The following is a 14,266-nucleotide window of genomic DNA, read 5'->3' on the forward strand; positions in this document are numbered from 1 at the left end:
GGGGGTGCAAGAGAAGCTTGGGGATATCAACTGTGCTCTACAGGAAAGACAAAGGGACTCTTCTCTGCCCATTCATCCTCATCATCAAGGACACAAATGGCAACTTCCCTGAAGACTGAAAGAATTCCAGAGCTGACATCTGGTTTAAACTGTAAATTAAATTTGTTTGTTCATACACACAACCAAATATTGGTTCCTGGTTTTGATCATTCCCTTAATCATAATACTGAAGAGAGCAAGGCAATGAGTGGCATTTCTTGCCCTTTTCCTAAGGAAACCTGCATGAACCGAAATGCAGAGTCACTGCAGAGTCAAATGCATTTCAGAGTCAAAGTGGGGTGATTAATCCAGTGACTCTTGAATTACTGAAGGTTCAAGGAGGCCAAACAAAACTTTTAATCTACTGAGTTGCTTGCTGTATGCAACAGTCTATGTGGACACTGGACCCAGATGAGGAAGGGTTTGACTCCTCTGCATGACTGTTTGCCTTGAGTAACCTACTTTATAGAGCTTTCAGGATGATTAAGATTCACAGGTAAAATACTGGGATGAGGGTTTAACATATCTTCTTCAACATGTTAAGTACAACCACAGGAGTGCAAGCTGCTTTTCTTATAATCTACATTGCTACTGCATGAGCAGCAAGTTGTGTGTGCGTGTATATGTGTGCATAACTTAGTGTGGCCTTTCTAAAACAGTTACCTGAGCAGGTGCAATCCTGACACTGGAGAGGACGACAGCACCAGGAGTCTCAGTGACTATACATCTAAATATTCAAATATGATGTCGTTGTTGTTCAGTCACCCAGTCATGTGTGACTCTCTGCGACCCCATGAACTGCAGCACACTAGGCCTTAAATACGATAAACCAAGCCAAAAATTGTTAAGTAGGTTCTATAAACCTAGTCAGACAAATATGCCTTCAAAATAATATAGAAACTCAGGCTTCAACTCAGAAGCCTGGGATCCCAGAACACGGCTAAGTAATGGGTCCCAGTCTCTTGTCCCATCGCCTTGCTCCTTCTGCCCCAGGCTTCAGGTTCTGTATGTGGACTACGAGCTGCATCCCACCTCTCACTAATAAACAATCCTTCCTTGGCCTGTCTTGGGCCCCAGAGCCTCCTAAGAGGGGAAGTCTGAGGTCCCAGGAATGCAAAGCAGGGTCCAGTGGGGGCCAAGGTGGGCTCTGAGTGCAGGGGGCTTGGCTGCACAGGTGCCAAGAGGTGGGAGAACACAGCAGGTAAACTCTTTACTATACAGTATCCAGGGGATCCCTTGGTAATTTAAGATCTCCTGTTTTTAGTGCAATTAAAGAATAATTACCTTTTTTTTTTTTTTGCATCCTATTTGCAAGTGTCCTCTCCTCAGGAAAAAGGTTATAAAAAGCTATAAAGGCAACATGAACCTGGGCATTAAATTACCTGCACAACCACAGCCATGTCCTATGTATGATGAGAACTGCAAGAAGAATATAGATTGATTTATGGGTGATTTTTTAGTATTACATGCCAAAAGTTGCTTCCCTGGTGGTTCAGAGGGTAAAGCATCTGCCTACAATTTGGGAGGCCTAGGTTCAATCTCTGGGTCAGGAAGATCCCCTGGAGAAGGAAATGGCACCCTACTCTGGTACTCTTGCCTGGAAAATGCCATGGACGGAGCCTAGTAGGCTACAGTCCATGGGATAGCAAAGAGTTGGACACATGACTGAGCAACTTCACTTTCACTTTCACCAAAAGTTAGGGGGCTCCCTGGTGGCTCAGCAATAAAGAATTTGCCTGCAATACAGGAGACACAGGAGATGTAGGTTCGATCCCTGGGTCAGGAAGATCCCCTGGAGGCGGGCATGGCAACCCACTCCAGTATTCTTGCTTGGAGAATCCCATTGACCAAGGAGCCTGGCGGGCAACAGTCCACAGGGTCGCAAACAGTTGGACACAACTGAAGTGACTTAGCACACATGCACACACTAGAAGTTATTTGACCTCAGAACCCATCATTCATAGTGGACTAAACTCAAACATATAAACAAATAAACAAATAGATAAGAACTGACTCATTTGAAAAGACCCTGATTCTGGGAAAGATTGAAGGTGGGAGGAGGAGGGGATGACAGAGGATGGTTGAATGGCATCACTGACTCAATGGACATGAGTTTGAGCAAGCTCCGGGAGTTGGTGATGGACAGGGAGGCCTGGCATGCTGCAGTCCATGGGATTGCAAAGAGTCGGACACGACTGAGTGACTGAACTGACTGACTAAAACTCAAACATGACTAAAAGACTTGCTCAGAGTTAAGCTAATTCAAGATAAAAAGAAGCCTAGACTTGTGCTGGTGTTCCATCTATTTCCAAATATACCTCTTGTTTCTGCTAAACTGTTTTCTTTGGAGCATCCTTTCACTGGCTTTGGTTTCACTTGAGAATAGTATCTTCCCTTCAAAATACCTGTGCAGGGATTTCCCTGGTGGTCCAGTGGCTAAGCCTCAGCTCCCAGTGCAGGGAGCCTAGGTTCGATCCCTGGTCAGGGAACTAGACCCTATATTCTGCGACTAAGAGTTCCCAGGCCACAACTAAAGATCCCGCCTGACGCAACTGAGACCATGAGCAGCCAAATAAATAAATATTTTACAAAAACAAAAACCAACCCATATATGAAGATCAAATCTGAAAAGCCAGCTTCTTCAGGACATGTCCTGCTGACTCCAGGAGAAAACTGCATCTCTTATGTGTGGCACCACATGCACACAATACCATAAACCTTGGGCTCCTTGTGAATCTCCATCTCAGCAGCTGTACCCTCTGCAGGGGAGGTGTGGAGGCCTGCAATTCAACCCTGTTGGCCTCCAAGTCCTGGGCTAATGGGCATTTTTATTCTTTCTGTTTGGTTTGTTATGGGTCATTGACCTCCTATCCCATCTTTTTTGGTTCTCTCAGCAGAAAGAGGACCATGGGACTGCCAATCAAGGTGCCTTCCCCTCTGTGATGCCAAGTGAATTGTGGCCTGAGGAGTGGGGCCAAGCCCTAAGTACAAAAAACAGCGGACTGGGGCCCAGCCCAGGTAACCCCTCGTGCATGGGCCTGTTTCTCTAATCCATGATATTTAGACTCTAAAGCTGGCTAGCTTCTGATTTGCTTGCAAGCCTGTTTCTTGGGAGGAGATGGTGGTTGTTTTGAGGGTACACTCCCATTCCTGGCAATTCTTTTAGTTATCTGAGAGCCTTCTAGTAAATTCTTTCTTTACTAGACTTTCTTTCATTTGCATGCGAACTAAGAGTCATTGCCAATACACTTGGCAAAGCCCCTGACATAAGAGTTAATCTTGAGTGCACATACTGAGTTATTATAACCTAAATATGTATCATCACCATATTTGAAAAACAGTGAATTTTTTTTCTTACTCATAAAACAACATTCAGTTCAGTTCAATCGCTCAGTCGTGTCTGACTATTTGCAACCCCATGAATTGCAGCATGACAGGCCTCCCTGTCCATCACCAACTCCTGGAGTTCACCCAAACTCATGTCCATCGAGTCAGTGACACCATCCAGCCATCTCATCCTCTGTCGTCCCCTTCTCCTCTTGCCCCCAATCCCTCCCAGAATCAGAGTCTTTTCCAATGAGTCAACTCTTCACATGAGGTGGCCAGAGTATTGGAGTTTCAGCTTTAGCATCAGTCCTTCAAAAGAACACCCAGGACTGATCTCTTTTAGAATGGACTGGTTGGATGTCCTTGCAGTCCAAGGGACTCTCAGGAGTCTTCTCCCAACACCACAGTTCAAAAGCATCAGTTCTTCAGTGCTTAGCTTTCTTCACAGTCCAACTCTCACATCTATACATGACCACAGGGACCTCTGTTGGAAGTAATGTCTCTGCTTTTGAATATGCTATCTAGGTTGGTCATAACTTTCCTTCCAAGGAGCAAGCATCTTTTAATTTCATGGTTGCAGTCACCATCTACAGTGATTTTGGAGCCCCCCAAAATAAAGTCTGACACTGTTTCCACTGTTGCCCTATCTATTTGCCATGAAGTGATGGGACCAGATGCCATGATCTTTGTTTTCTGAATGTTGAGCTTTAAGCCAACTTTTTCACTCTCCTCTTTCACTTTCATCAAGAGGCTTTTTAGCGCTTCTTCTCTTTCTGCCATAAGGGTGGTGTCATCTGCATATCTGATGTTATTGATATTTCTCCTGGCAATCTTGATTCCAGCTTGTGTTTCTTCCAGCCCAGCGTTTCTCATGATGTACTCTGCATAGAAGTTAAATAACCAGGGTGAGAATATACAGCCTTGACATACTCCTTTCCCTATTTGGAACCAGTCTGTTGTTCCATGTCCAGTTCTAACTGTTGCTTCCTGACCTGCATATAGGTTTCTCAAGAGGCAGGTCAGGTGGTCTGGTATTCCCATCTCTCTCAGAATTTTCCACAGTTTATTGTGATCCACACAGTCAAAGGCTTTGGCATAGCCTATAAAGCAGAAATAGATATTTTTCTGGAACTCTCTTGCTTTTTCCATGATCCAGCGGATGTTGGCAATTTGATGTCTGATTCCTCTGCCTTTTCTAAAACCAGCTTGAACACCTGCAAGTTCACAGATCACATATTGCCGAAGCCTGGCTTGGAGAATTTTGAGCATTACTTTACTAGTGTGTGAGATGAGTACAATTATGCAGTTTTGAGCATTCTTTGGCATTGCCTTTCTTTGGAATTTGAATGAAAACTGACCTTTTCTAGTCCTGTGGCCACTGCTGAGTTTTCAAAATTTGCTGCCATATTGAATGCAGCACTTTCACAGCATCATCTTCCAGCATTTGAAACAGCTCAACTGGAATTCCATCACCTCCACTAGCTTTGTTTGTAGTGATGCTTTCTAAGGCCCACTTGACTTCACATTCCAGGATGTCTGGCTCTAGGTGAGTGATCACACCATCATGATTATCTTGGTCACAAAGATTTTTGTTTTACAGTTCTTCTATTTTGAAAAATTCAGGGAGGTATGAAAAAGATAAGCCATACATATTTTTACTGTCCAAACACTGCCTAATTTTGTTTTTGTTCCAGTTTTCATGCATCTATATGTGATATTCCTGAAATACATATCATTGTAATGCAGCAGTACATTTGGTTATTTCTAGTTAAAACTGTTGTGAAAGCTATTCTTTGTTATTACATAATCTTTGAAATGACTCCTTTTAATACATGGCATAGTCTATCATTTGGGGGACTTTATTTTATTTTGGTTTTCACATGACTAAATTTATTCTTTTAAAACCTTACTAGATTTTGTTCCTCTTGTTTTTCTGAGGTTTATTTATTTATTTATTTATTTTGGCATGGTGGGAAAAATTAAAAGAGCTTTACTTTTAATGCAGTGATGAGACAGTTGATGACCACTTTCTGGCTTTTATTTTCTTAACGTGGTTTAAAATATTAATACTTTGCAAAGCAGGTTACCCTATGCTGTCTCCCACATTTGGGGGCACTTTTTGTTAATCAGTGAAATCCTGCCACTTGGAGGCTGCTCTTTCTTTCTTCTACGTAAAGGGAAACTTCAAAATAGCTTTAACCCACCTCCAATTTTTATATAATTTTTATATAGATTGTTTTCATTTTTTTATTATTTCAGAATATTATAACAATCCTCAAGTAAGCTTTTGTCTGCATCTACTTCTTTAGCAAACACTAACTAATGTATAATTTTTCCACCAATAGTAACGCAAATGTCCTTCTCTCTGCATCCTTGCCATTACTGAATATTTTTTTTAATCTATATATACATATATACATTTTGCTGGTTTAACCCATGAAACATAGCATATAACTTTTATTTCAATTTCCATTTCTGTGATTAATAGTACGAATATTAAATATGTATGTTAGCCTTTTTCTTCCTTTTGAATTATTCAGGTATGTGGACAATTTTGTTGGCATGTTACTTTCTACTTACTGATATCTAAGAGCTCCTCAGTGTGATTATTACATTAACTGTTCTGTTATGCTTGGTGTCCACGTTTTTCTTCATAATTACTTTTTGCTTTACACTGTATTTTTTTGCATGCAAATGTTTAAAATATATTCAAATCTATATTTTGCTTTGTGATTCTTTCCATTAATTTTATATTAAAAAGTCATTTCCCTAAAATTATTAAATATTTTCTTCTGACTTTCTCATCTGGCAAATGAACTTTCCAATTTGGAATTTAGTCTAATGAGTCATGTAAACAGAGGTTCTTAGTTGAATGTTTTCTGTATACTAAGCCAATTTGCTTTATTCTTTGGTCAAATATTCCTGTTTCAAAATGCTTTCTCCATCGCAGTTCTGTTTCCAAAAACTACCTGAGTCTCTTTGCAATCTATTCTATTCCATTGAGCTAACTATTGATTTTTACACCAGTACTACTCTGCTATAATGATTGTAGTTCAATGACTGTATTCATTTTTGTTTCTGGAAGGGCAACCCACCCCAACCTCCATATAAATTCCTCTGCAAATTTTTCTTGACTATTGTCATACAGTTATTCTTCCAAGTGAATATTAGAATCACTTTGACAAGTTTTTCCAAATCTCAATACAATAAAAATATATAATTGTTCATGGAAAAATGACCATATCAAATATCTATCTTTCTAAAACTAACGCAAGTGTTCATTTGTTTCTGATTTTATGTGTCTAAGTAAAATTTTATAGCTTTCCTACATAAGTCCTTAGATACTTTTTTCCCCCAAGTATTGGTATTTTATATACATTTCCAATTTTCTTAGATAATATATATTTGAATGGATTCATAAACAGAATCATTTTCTATTGTATTTTTCTTTGTTGGTAAATATTAGCATTTGAGGTAATCCTTGATTTCTGAACATGTATATTATAAACCAACCACTTTACTGAACCCTCTTATTGGTTTCTTAAGTTTCAGTTGAGTCAACTGTGTATCCATCACTTTTAAACAAAATTAAGATACAATGTCTGACTTTTTTCTTGCTTAGATAAAAAGTAATACTTAAGCATATGCATTAAATGATACTTTCATTTATTTTAAAAAAATACCTTTTTGCAACTACTAAAATAACATAAAACTGAGGCCAAACTAGAAATGCAAAATATAACCTGTGTTCCTATATGGGACCACTTCCATTTCCCTCGGGTACTCAGTGTTGCTATTCAAAACTATGAAAATGTCCTCTAAATGAAAGATATTAAGTCACTTCTCACTTGGATTAAACAGGACAGACAAAACAATCCAGCTGGTGATTAAGAATTTTGACAACTGTGGAAGACAAAGAAATACACCAGGAACCTATCCTCACGTAGACAGCAATTTGTCTCTTATTTTAACTCTAGAGACAATAGGTAGGATACTTTTTAAAGTAGAACAGGGTCCAAACCTAGATATCTTCAGAAAGCAATTGCATGCACTTCCGTATATGAGCAGATTCTGTTTTCCTCAGATAAACCTAAGTTCCCTATTTTGAAAGATCAGGATAATAGTATTTAATTATTAATCCATCAAGTATTTGTCATGCATCTAATCTGGCTTCTGTATTATTGGGAAAGACTGGAGAGCCATCTGTAGTAATAAGTAAGAGTAAGGAAGGAAGAGAACTTGAAAAGGGAAAGTGTTAGTCACTCAGTCGGGTCCAACTCTTTGCGACCCCATGGACTGTAGCCTGTCAGACTCCTCTATCCATGGGATTTCCCAGGCAAGAATACTGGTGTGGGTTGCCATTTCCTCCTCCAGGGGGTCTTCCAAACTGAGGAATCGAACCCAGGTCTCCTGCATTCCAGGAAGTTTCTTTACCAGCTGAGCCAGCAGGGAAGCCCCTAGGAAGGGAACCTAGCACATAACAAAAGTTAAATAAATAATATTATCATTACCTTTTAGGATTATTTATTGTTAATCTCTAGAAGGCTAAGTCTAGTTCACCATTATCTTCCTAGGGCCAAGCATAAGTGAGTGAAGTCGCTCAGTCATGGTCTGACTCTTTGCGACCCCATGGACTGTAGCCTACAGGCTCCTCGGTCCATGGAATTTTCCAGGTAAGAGTACTGGAGTGGGTTGCCATTTCGTTCTCCAGGCATGGAAAATATTAATGTCCAATGAATATTTTGTTGAAATATTTGAATATTTGTTGACTGACATTTTTACAAAAGTCTTAGTTGCCAAAAACTATTTTGACTTCATTCTTAACTGCTCACTTGAAATCAGTTCTTCAAAATGCATTTGTTAAAGCCAAGAGTACTCTCAAAGTCAGAATGAGTTCTAAATTGCTCTTTTTATATAGGTAGTAAAGAAAATAGTTTCTAAAATATCGTATCTTTAAGTTGGCACAGAAAAATGCTATGAGGAAGAGTATTCATTCCTCCACTCATTGACCATTTACGAAGCATCTTCTACATGAAAGACACAAAACAAATGCCCATCACAGAGTTTACAGAAGTTAAATGAATAGCCAAACAAATAAATGGGAAACTGCAAATTTTCAGTGCCATAGAAGAAAAGGAGAAAGGCGATGAGAGACTTGGGTTCATGAGGAAAAGAGATCAAGGAGACCCAAGTGAGTACAGCTTGAACTGGCAAAGCATGGGGGATGTTCAAGAAACAGATCCATATGACAGCGGTAAGAGGAAGAGGTGCCCGGGAGGAGACAAGCAAGAATGTCTGGAAACTGTCCCAGGTACGTAATGAATCTTCTGCAGGGGACTGACATGATTCTACCTGTTCTGGATGAAGGATGGGCGGGCCCAAGCTGGGAACCGGGAGTCTTGTAGGAAGCCCCACTAGTGGACCAAACGAAAGATAGTAACAACTTGGAGTTTGATGGAGGTGAATTTTTATATGCCCAAACATAACAGAGAAAACCAGTATTCAGAGGTACCTCATTTATACAAATGTCACTTGTCTAGAGATCAAGGTAATCTAGGGTTTCAATCTTAAACAGGTAACAGAGCTGATATATCCTGGCCTAGATGGATTAGTTAATGTTTGCCTTCCTCCCTTTTTGCTTCCCCACCAACACAATGCAAACAGTGAGGATGGAAACAAGAATATATCAAGAGTTTATAGATAGATATAGAAAACAGAACTTGCAAAAAAATTGGTGATAGTTTTTGGTTTGGAGGACAAAGGGAACAGAGGCATCAGAGATGATTTTTGAGTTTCTGGCAACACCCTGGACAGTGGTGCCATTTACCAGGATAAGAAAGATTAGAAAGGTGTTAAGATTGGTGAATTTTTGTGACTGTTATTTTTGTTGTTTAGTATGGTTTTCTACTCTCTGTTTGCATTGTGTTGGTGGGGAAGCAAAAAGGGAGGAAGGCAAACATTAACTAATCCATCTAGGCCAGGGTATATCAGCTATGTTACCTGTTTAAGATTGAAACCCTAGATTACCTTGGTTTCTAGACAAGTGACATTTGTATAAATGAGGTACCTCTGAATACTGTTTTTCTCTATCATGTTTGGGTATATAAAAATTCAAATATATTGCCCGGATTAAATAACCTTTAAAGTGTTTTCAAAATCCATACTATTTTATCTTTACATCCTACTGATAGTGACATAATACTAATACTGTCCTTAAATACCTATCATAGGTTATACAAGGCTGAATAGAGTTCCCTCCAAATTCATGCCCAACCAGAACCTAAAAATGTGCCCTGATTACAAAACAGGATCTTTTCAGACGTCAAGTTAAGTTGAGGTCTCACTGAATTAGGATGGGTCCTAAATCCGATATGAATGGTCTCCATATTTATAAATGGGGGAACTTCACAGTGTGAAGATGAAGGCAGAAATTAGTTATGCTGTCCCCAAACAAGGAATACCTGGGTCTACCTGAAACTGGGAGAAGCCAGAAAAGATCCTCCTCTTGAGGCTTCCAAGAAAGAATGGCTTTGAGTAAACCTTGATTTTGAATTTCTAATCTCCAGAACTGTGAAAGAATACATTTCTGCCATTTTAAGCCATCTGTTTGTTGTTCAGTCACCAAGTTGCGTCTGACTCTTTGTGACTGACAGGCTCTAGTCGGGAAGATTCAATGAGATCAGACATTTGAACTTATTTAGCTTAATACAGGGCATAGAGTATATGTTGAATAAACATCCGTTTTCCTTCCTCTGATAATGATCACCACCACTGGTTGTGTTTTATAAGTAAACCATACCTCTACCCAATTTAGGTTAAGTCTTACCTCTAGGCTTATTTTACAGCTGAGGAAAGTGAGGCTTGGGAAAGTTAAATAGCTTGCTCAAGATCACAAAGCTAAATAGGGAAGAGTCAGAGCTCAAACCCAACTGTCTCACCACCAAGATGAGATCCCAGAACACTTGCCTCTCACACCTGCAACATTTTAGCAAAATGACAGAGGAGAGGCACAAAGTGTTTTCAATGTCTGCAGTTCTCTCACACATTTGTTAACAAATTTAGGGATCTAGTACAATTCAACTTTCCCCATTCACAGAGAAGCACCATATAACCCAGTGCTATCAGTGAGGTTCACTTTCTACTGCTCCCATCAGCAGTGCTTCTGCTTTGCACATATGAATTCGAAGTCAAGGCATTATCACCAGATTGGACACTTATGGTTTTAATTTAATTAAATGCATTTTTCTCAAGTTTCTCCCATTTCATTTTGATGATACTGACTCATTCTTGCCACCTAAAGAGACGATAAAAATAAGTACTGTAAGCACGGAGGGAAGTGTGTCTAAACTTCATAGTCACAGATGTCTGTCCTTTACAAATCAAAAAATAAAAGCACATTCTAAATTTACCTTTCCTCCTTAACTCAGTGAGTTGTAGGTCTGAATAAATCAGACATACAAATGTAAGGTGCAAAGCTGTTATTATGCAGTTTCAATTTCATAGAATTCTAGTGTAGGGGGGACTTCTAAAAAGTGGTGTGGTTCATCTGGACTCAAGTAAGACCTGCCACCAAACCCTAGAAAGGAAAAGGATGCTCTGAGAGGTTTTGAGAGTTACCTAAGACCCTATATCTATTTTTTGGTGGAACCCTCTGGAACACCTGGTTTCCTGATTTCCCCAAAAGTATATTTATCCTTCTAAAGCTGTCATTAACTATTAACGACGACACTGTCTTCTGGCTTTGTGCCAACTTTTCTTTTTCTTTATTAATTTGGCCTTTAAAAAAAAAGAAGAAGAAGAAGAAGAAGACCACTATAGATAACATCCCAATGCTTCAAATTCCCTTAATTGACATTTAATGTGGAATTACCCTGCGTCCCAGGTTTAAAGCTCCCGATATGCACACATAGGTTCAAGAATGGCCAATATGCTTCTCCTTCAACCTGGGCACTGATAATCTCTGGACTTTTCAAGTTTATCCTCCAGGAGGTTAACATCGCAGGCAATTTTGACGAGAGTTTGGAACCGAGATTCTCTTCCACGCTCTGTCCACACCCGTGCCCACGAGCAGAAGTTCTCTCCATTACAACCCACCACGCGAGCGCGCGCGCACACACACACACACGCACACACACACACACACACACACGCACACACCAAGGCAAGTAACAAAGGAAAACAGTCCCATAAAGCCTGAGCTATTGCATTCTCCAATCTACACCTGTCAAGAGACAAAAACCAAACGGGAATCCTTCCCTGGCAATATGTCCAACACTCCTCAGAGAAGCAGGCACCGCGGCACCCCCGGCGTGCGGGGCTGTATACACAAAGAGCCGGTGCTGGGTTTGCCCGCGGTCCGGGGGACCAGCGCATTCCCAGGACTGGTATTCTGGTATCTCCCCCATGCCCTCCTGCTCAGCAGAAAAGAACTACCCTTTATTTGACCCGCAGAGAGCCCAGGCTGGATGGCAGTGCATGGGCGTGGGGGGCGGGGGGCGGTTCCCGAATCCATCCCCTTCAGCCAGTCGGTCCCCAGCCTTTGGCATCTCCTAACAGATGCACAATCGCGCGCTGTCACAGATGTCCGCTTCGCATCCTCTCCCGGCAAAGCCAGGTGCCGAGGTCCCGCCGTGCGCATCCCCGCAAGCGCCCCTCCCGGCGCCCGTACCCACCCGGGCAGCCCTGCCGGGCGCGCCTGCCTACCTGGTGGCTTGGCTGTCAGCACGGCGGCAGAGACGCGTCCCCTTCTCCTCCTCCGCAGCTACATCGCTCGGAGCGCCATGTTCCCGGTCTCCCCGGGCGCACGCCGGGCAACTACTACGGGCTGGGTAGGGGCAAAGGGGGCGGGGGCCGGCGGGAGGGGCCGGAGGCTGAGCCACAGCTTCCCACTCTCCACCCAGGCCTCCCCCAGCTACTGAGCATGCCCAGCTGCCCGGCTTCGCCCTGGGAGGACTTTGCAGGAGCGCGCGCAGCTGCTCCGGGTTTTCGTGGCTGCCGGAGGGAGGCTGGCAGTAGCAGCTGCGGGGGGCGGGGGGCGGGGGTGGAGAGGTTGCGCGGGGCGGGGGGGGGAGTGTCTCACGCCGTGGGATCTGAACTGGAGAAAGCCCTTCTCGCTGATCTGATCCCACTTTCCCTCTGCCTTCCACGGGCAGCTCCTGCACGCCCCCTCCTCATACACACTGTGCAGAAATTTTGTGCAGAGCTTAAGGGGAGAGCAAAGGGCGAGAGGGCGGGGCCGAGAGAAAGGTCCTTCCGCTAGTCTTGGTGCTACCACCTGGAACCTTGCTGCTTCAACTTCAAGGTGCCTAGGGATTAAAATGCAGATTCGGAGTCGCTTGCTCTGGACTGGGGTCTGAGATCTACAAGCTGAACAAGCCCCCAGGGGATGCTGATGTCGCTGTTCCTCTGACCACGTCGAGCAGCCGAGATCTAGAGAATCCCTCTCCTGTGACCTTTAGGTGGCCCTCCTGCAAGCAGCCAGCCTAGAAACATTCTCTGGCTCCCACAGAAGCCGCTCGACCTACAGACGGCTTGGCGTCTAACAGGTGAAGATACCCTCGGGATGTTGTGCCCAACCCTGGAAGGAATCTCAGTAGCACTGAACTCTGAGCACCCACACAAACGGGCTACTTTCTGACTTAGAATTTGAGCCTTAGGGAAAGCTGGACCTTGTCATGCTCTCTTTGCTAGTTGGATAGCACACTCGTTGCCAGTTGAGCCTCTACTCAAGTCTGAACCACCTGACCTGCCTTGGCTGTTCCCAACCTTTCCTGATCTGGGACAAAAACTTAGACTGGGCATCAAAATGTTAATTTATTGGGCATCGAATGGTAAGGCTGGGCTTGCCAGTTAAGTAGACTGACAGACCATGGTAAGAATAGGGTGTTTACCTAAGATGACAGGGCTTTCAGATGAGTGATGTTTGGGTTGAAGCTTGCAAAGATATCTTGTAGTTCATCTTAAATCCCTGGGTTGCCCACTCCCTTCCCAATCCCTGAAGGCTCCAGCATTGTCAAAAATATTCAGTGCCTGTGGACAGAGTAGGGAAGAGAGGGTGGGACAAACTGAGAAAGTAGCACTGAAACATATATATTGCCACATGTAGACTGGATAGCTAGTGGGAAGTTGCTGTAATAAAGGAGCTCAGTCACGAGCTCTGTGACAGCCTAGGGAGTGGGATGGGGTGGGAGGTGGAGGTGCCCCTTCAAGCAGGAGGGGCCAAGTGTGTACCTATAGCTGATTCATGTTGTTGTATGGCAGAAACCAACACAATATTGTAAAGCAATTATCCTCTAATTAAAAGCAAATTTAAAAAATATTTGCTGTCAAGGCTATAGTGAGAGAGATTCACAAAAGCATTCATGAATTGTCAACCTTGGAAATGAAGACATCACACACATCTGCCTTAGCTGCCCCCAAAATACCCTCAGGAATTAGTGACACAGTATGTGATATCAAATTAAAAATAAACATTTATATCTATTGGTACCCTGTTACACTTAATAACTCTAAACAGTTTTCTAATTAATGGTATAATATTTATCTTGTTTTCCATTAACAATATTTGTTTTCCATTTGCTCAGTACCCTCAATGTAGTATGTGCCATATCAAAACAGGAATCAGTACTTGAATGCAATCTCAAAAACGACAGAATGATCTCTGTTCATTTCCAAGGCAAACCATTCAATATCACGGTAAGCCAAGCCTATGCCCCAGCAAATAACGCTGAGGAAGATGAAGTTGGTTTTATGAAGACCTAGAAGACCTTTTAGAACCAACACTGAAAAAAGATGTCCTTTTCATTACAGGGAACTAGAATGCAAAAGTGGGAAGTCAAGAAACACCTGGAGTAACAGGCAAATTTGGCCTTGGAGTACAGAATGAAGCAAAGCAAAGGCT

At 42.2% G+C, this 14,266-nt stretch overlaps 1 protein-coding gene across 2 annotated transcripts in view; it reads right to left on the reverse strand.

The window, feature by feature from the left end:
• The window catches only part of PAK5 (p21 (RAC1) activated kinase 5), a 423,702-nt gene extending 411,515 nt beyond the window's left edge, over positions 1 to 12,187 (reverse strand). For both annotated transcript variants that reach the window (XM_042230412.2, XM_012188115.5), the window contains exon 1: positions 12,070 to 12,187. The gene's annotated coding sequence lies outside the window, so the exon portion shown is untranslated. The remainder of the gene's footprint in view (positions 1 to 12,069) is intronic.
• Positions 12,188 to 14,266: the final 2,079 nt, after the last annotated feature.

Source organism: Ovis aries, chromosome 13 (assembly GCF_016772045.2).
Source record: "Ovis aries strain OAR_USU_Benz2616 breed Rambouillet chromosome 13, ARS-UI_Ramb_v3.0, whole genome shotgun sequence".
Taxonomy (NCBI): domain Eukaryota; kingdom Metazoa; phylum Chordata; class Mammalia; order Artiodactyla; family Bovidae; genus Ovis; species Ovis aries.